The sequence below is a fragment of the Scyliorhinus torazame genome, chromosome 7 (genome assembly GCF_047496885.1).
Source record: "Scyliorhinus torazame isolate Kashiwa2021f chromosome 7, sScyTor2.1, whole genome shotgun sequence".
Lineage (NCBI taxonomy): Eukaryota > Metazoa > Chordata > Chondrichthyes > Carcharhiniformes > Scyliorhinidae > Scyliorhinus > Scyliorhinus torazame.
The window spans coordinates 267,023,012-267,029,011 of record NC_092713.1 but is presented as its reverse complement, the minus strand read 5'-3'; the positions used below and the strand labels follow the sequence as shown (position 1 = coordinate 267,029,011).

Here is a 6,000-nt window from a genome sequence, read left to right as displayed (position 1 = left end):
AGATTCATTTGAGAGAATCAGGTACAAGAGATGCAGAGAAATGGTCTTATTAATACAAATAACAGACAAGATGTGTGATAAATGCAACTTTATATATCTATTAGTAGATCTCCTGTGTGATTTGCTCATGGTAGAACAGTTGATATGCTGTATTCTAAAGATAGGAGCATTATTGCTGCAATTTTATAGAGCCTTGGTGAGACCACAGCTGGAGTATTGTGAACAGTTTTGGTCTCTTTGCCTAAGGATGGATGCATTGCCATAGAGAGAATGCAGCAAAGGTTCATCAGACCAATCCCTGCGATGGTGGTGTTGTCCCATGAGGAGAGATTGAGGAGACTGGGCCTGCATTCTTTAGAGTTTTGAAGAATGAGAGGTAATCTCATTCAAATGTACATGATTCCTACAGGGCTCAACGGGGTAGATGCAGGAAGGATACTTCCCCTGGCTGTGGAGACTTGAACCGGGGGCAGTCTCAAAATAAGGGGTAGGCCATTTAGGGCTGAAATAAGGAGGGATTTCTTCGCTCGGATGGCTGTGAATCCTTGAAATTCTCTACTGCTGAGAGCTGTGGAGACTCAGTCATTGAATATGTTCAAGGCAGATTGACAGACTTTTAGATATTAAGGGCATCAAGGGATATGGGGACAGTGTGGGAAAATTGCATTGAGGTAGAAGATCAGCAAAGCTCTAGTTGAATTGTGGAGCAGGATCAAGGGGCAGAATGGCCTACTCCCATTATACAATATAATGCACAATGAATTATTCTGCTGCTAAGATAAAACTGTGACTCTTTGCAGCCAAACAATTTAATTTCCATTAAGAAGAAAGTGAGGTTAATCAGTGTTTAATTTCACTTTGGTGAGGAAAATTACAGATCGTAAACTTCTCGCACATTTCAGGCTGTCAGTCAAAATTCTGCATATCATTCTTTTCTAAATAAGTGGGTTGCTTAGTTCAGTCAGAAGTTGCATTTAGCACTCCTGTGTAAAAAACTTTTTATGATGTAAAAAAACTTTGCTTTTCTCCCAATATCTTCTGAGCGTTAATGCAGGAAATTGCATTCTGACATGGGCTACAAAATAATGCACACTAAACAGAACGAATCACCCATGGCACTGCTCACAGTAAGTCAGAGAGTGAAATGTTTTATTAGGACTGAAGTATTATATGATGAATAATTATTATGTATTATTTTGCAGGCATGTAAATGAAAGTCCCATTAAGGCCGCAAAGTCGAATTTTGTTAATCAAACTCAGGGATTGTGTAAAGGAGACTTAAGAGGTTGCCACTGTTAGTAAGCACTGAACAAGCCAATTAAGAGACTGCAGATACTGGCTTCACTATTCTGTGTTCCTGGAGAGCATCTATATACTTATCTTTCAGAAAAAACGTAACTCTTTGAACTGTGACACAAAAGGTTGAGTGTGGCACTTGAAGTGTGGCGGACTGGAATTGAACAGTACACTGACATTCACCTGATAATAAAACAGAAGTTTATATTGATTTTGATGCTGTAATACATCCTAAAAATGGTGGAAAATGTACTCAATGTTAAATCACAGCATGCACATTGATAAAAATAAAACACTATCTAGTAACAGGAACTTACTTGAGATTAACTGAATTCATCCAAATCCTCGATTTTGTGTTGCAAATTGAACAGTGAAACTGACTGCATCCTGAAAGATTCTAGTTGTCACATTTCTAATACAAACATCAGTTCAACTAGAACATTTATTAGAAAGAAAGTTATTCTACCAAGCGAGGTATTTTTGTTGTTTATCACGTTGTGGTTCCTTTCCTGGAATATAGCTATAAAAGTTTGAAAAGGGCATTTTTCAAGTACTTGGATGAACCTGGAGTTTTATTGAAACCATGTTATCTAAAGAGCTTTGTGCTGTCTTTTCCCAGGCCATATTCTCAGTTAGAAGCAAAGTCCTTGAGTGTTTTACACACAATGAAAAGCAGTTTCGACCAGTGCACTTTGAAGGAAGAGACGCTCCATCTCACTTCCACCACGAACAAATCCCTAGATCGTCTCATGCCATAAAATATTGGAACAAAAACCATTATTGTTGCTTTGTGTGTTATTTTGTGCAGATATATAATCAACTAAAACGCGCGCAAACCGCCCCCCCCCCCCCCCCAGTTCTCCCTTCATGCGAGACCGCCTCTGTATTACTTCCTCGCTGCACATATTTAAAACACAAGAGAATAAATAGTAGCTGAAACTTTCGGAACTTGTTGAGTTTGGGTAATGAAAGAGAAGCGTAATGGATTTCCATGTTTTCTCACTCGGATTGTGATTAGATTTCCATTCAGTTATCCTGTGCTTGAATGTTCACTGTCGTACGTTTCGCACGGCAAAACCATTTCCCAGTCCACCTTTGAATTTCTATATATGTACAGTCAATAATTAGTTCGTAATTGTGAAATGCAACAAGAGGATAACCACAACCCCCCCCCCCCCCCCAAAGTGACATGGGGTGCACTCGAGTGTAAGGTTGTTGACAACTTTATTATTGCTTGAACGCACCTCGGGGGATTAATATCCAGAGTGTGTGTGTGCGGGGGGGGGGGGGGGGGAGGAGAGAGAGAGATCGGCTCATTGCACCCAAGCTGTCACCGGCTTGCGGGTGGATGATAACCTGGGTCAGGATTCTCAGCGTGAAAAGTAAAGGTGCTGCCTCTCCCTCTGCTGCCAAACACGATCGATTAGAGTGAAGAGGAAAAAAAAATGCACGCAGTCCGCAAAATAAAAAGGGGGGCGGGAGGTGAAAGCTGACAAGTGCCGACTGACCAAAACCAGTGCAAAATAAATAAAAATAATCTGCACCTAGATATTTTTTTAAAAAAAATTAGGCGCGGGTCTTCGCCCTCTCCTCCCCTCGTGTGCACGACTCGAGGTTTTTTTTTTCCAAGTTTCCCGAGCTGTCTGCTGCGTTGCAATGTTTTAAGTAAAAAAAAAAGACGCCGGCTTTGACGCAGGGAGATCTTGTCTTTTTTTCCAAGAGGCAATTTTAAGTACGTCATTAATATGGCGCCAAAAGATTTTGAAGTATGAGCTATATCGTTGCTAGGTCCTGTAGTGTACGCCCGTGCCAAAAAAAAGAGAGAAAAATCGCCTCGTCCGCTTGAGGTAAATTTCCTAAAGTGAGTCTGCCTCCCGCCGCCCGACCTTTTTGTTGCCAAACCCCCCCCCCTCAGAAAAAATTATAACTGAAAGAAAAAACATTTTTAAATTTAAAAAAAATAACTCCCCCCCCCCCCCCCTTTTCCCTCCGCCCGCCTTTCTCCAAACGATCAGTAAATGCACTTCTACCGCCCCCCCCCCAAAAAAAAACAAGGAGGGAAGATTTTTTTTTGAAGAGGGTAAAGATAAGTAAGCGAAAGAGAAAGGAGAGAGAGAGAGAGGGGGGGGGGGGGGAGGGAGAAGCCACAAGATGCAAAAATAAAACACAAAACAAACCCGGATTCGGGGGCGAGAGGATCGGGAACGCAACAGGAACCTGCATTAAAGTGATCGGAAAGGTGGGAATGGGAGAGAGGGAGGGGGGTAAGCGGAGCTGCAAACTGTGTGTGTGTGTGTGAGAGAGAGAGAGCGCCCATTGCATTTCATTGGCAGCCATCTCAGCGCTGTGTAACTGCATGTTTTTTTTTAACAGAGAGAGGGGAGGGGGGAAGAGAGAGAGAGAGAGAAGAGAGATTTAAATGTATTAATGTGCATCGGATCGATGTGCGTTTCCTCCTGCGCCGCTTTTTAACATATATCAGCACCATCGCATTCATATTACAACACCATCATCATCATCACCATCGTGGCCCGAGGACAAGTCACCGCAAAAGAGAGAGAGAGAGAGGGGCACATAAGATCCGAAGCTATAAGCAAGCAAAAAAAAAATTGCATGGTAATTATTATTGATCGTTTATAAGTAGCGAGCTGAGTAACTGTTTTATTTTTTTTTGGAGGGGGGGTGGTTGTGAGAGGAGGAGGCTGGTTGGGATCTGCACCCACCCCCCCACACCCACAACGCGTGCAGAATCACCCTCATTTTTCTTCTTACTTTTTTTGGGACTAGAAGTACCAGGCTCAACTTTTTTTTGTCCCCCCCCCCGCTGTATTATGGATAATATTATACCGCTTGCCTGTAGCTGTGTATCAACCAGTCACTGCAGTCCAGGACTCCCAAAATATTGTTGACATTTTTTATTGCATCCCCCCCCTCACCCTGTGAAGCAAGAGGGTGTTTGCTGTGTTGTGTATGTTTTGAGAGGTTTGTGTACAGATGTAAATCTCACGGGTTGGAGGGTGAGGGAGGGAGAGTGGAGAGGGAGGGAGAGTGGGGAAGGGGAGGGGGGTGAATAGGGATGATGTGCATTTATTTTTCAAACAAAATGCATCTTCATTTAGTTGCATAATTTTGAATTTGCGCCATCCGCGGGGTATTGGGACAACCGTTTGCAACGTAGGAGCTGTTTTTTTAAAAATACGTTTAATAAATGGTGTCTCTCTGTGTACATGTAGGTTCGTGAGTGCAAGCTGCGCTGCTGACTCTAGGGGGAGGTGGCTCTTGTTTATCCCGAATTCGCTGCGCTCAGGTTCACCGGGGGGAGGCGTGGCTCCCCAGTTACCCCCCACCCCCGGGCGTGGCTCCTCAGTTATCCCCCCCCCCCCCAAAAAAATCATTTCAGCAACACCCACCGAAAAGAGAGGAGGAAGGGGAAGAAAGGCAAAAAAAAAGTTCCTGAATTCTGCACGCAGGTATAACTTGCAGCACGTTTTTAACACTTGATCAACGCCGATTTCCCCTCCTCTTTTTTTTAAACTGCCTGGATGCACAACTTTATGACAGATGCACACGTGTTGTTGCCTGATGTCGTGTGGCAATCACTTGACCTGTAAACTGCATCACGCATTCGTTGGAAGCCCACAGATTGAGGAAGAGGAGGGCCCCTTGACCTAAGTTAACTCTCTCCTTGCTGGAACCTTTCTTTAAGCGTGGGATGGGTGGGAGGCGGTGGTAGAGGAAGGAAAACAAAATACTTTCAGCACCTTAATTTGCAAAGTATGCGAACAGTAAAGCAACTAAACATTTTTTTGTAACAGCTCTTGAGTTCAATGCAAAGCCAATTTCTGATTGTCCACGTTCAAAGCTAATTTGTACTGGGGGGAGGTACTCACCACATTGTATACAACTTGTTTCTAAAATTTGCAAACACTTGTTCGATTAAAGTGAGCACAATTCACACTGCCATATCACAAGATAAATTAGAAGTGATTGTAATCCCTCTGGAAATAATTTTTATCTTAAAAATTATCTTATTATCTTATGTATATCTTATCTTAAGTATAAAATAAGTTAGTATTTCCATTAGTGTTAGTGTTTCAAACAAGTTAGTGTTTCAAACCAGCAAATTGACTTTTTTGAAGTTTCTTCTGTGTAGTCAAAGTAATATGTTTGTGTATTTTTTTTTAACGAAGTGTATAAACATGGAGAGGGAAATGTGACAGTTGTACTGTGGTTCACCCTCCCCCTTTGAGCATCTCTTGGCTTTGCATCACTTTGCACACTGCTGTTCTTGTGGTTTGTGTATTGTGTTCCTCCCTTGCTTTGGTGAAGGGCAAAGACATTTAAAAAAAAGCTGTAATCACCTGCATGAATTAAAAGGAAGTGGAAACTCTAGAGGTCAGTATTATGCCTGAGATTACTTCTAGATGTGACATGAAAGTGGAGTTAACAATGAACTGTGTATAATAATCAACTGCAGTATCCTTTATAAAGCCCTGTATTTGTTTGTGAGCAGTGAGCAAATAGGGGCACATCATTGGAGTACTTGCAGTTCTTGTCTGTGTACTTGGTTTGTTTTGAAATGAATTGCAGTGGATTGATGGTGTGCAGATAATGCATGAAGTGACATGGTGGCATAATGTGCAGGAGTACTGAAGTGCAATAGGTGCAATTTTGATGTCCTATGTAGATTTTGTGAACTAGTTA

At 42.2% G+C, this 6,000-nt stretch overlaps 1 protein-coding gene across 3 annotated transcripts in view; it reads left to right on the top strand.

Moving 5' to 3' along the window:
• Window positions 1-3,063: 3,063 nt before the first annotated feature.
• LOC140427017 (protein Jade-1-like) overlaps window positions 3,064-6,000 on the top strand; it is a 268,434-nt gene continuing 265,497 nt past the window's right edge. Inside the window, exon 1 of one of the 3 annotated variants that reach the window (XM_072512418.1) lies at window positions 3,064-3,143. The gene's annotated coding sequence lies outside the window, so the exon portion shown is untranslated. Of the gene's footprint in view, window positions 3,144-3,437; window positions 3,536-3,635; window positions 3,913-6,000 lie in introns of those variants that run through there. The other 2 variants (XM_072512419.1, XM_072512417.1) reach the window with 2 other exon arrangements.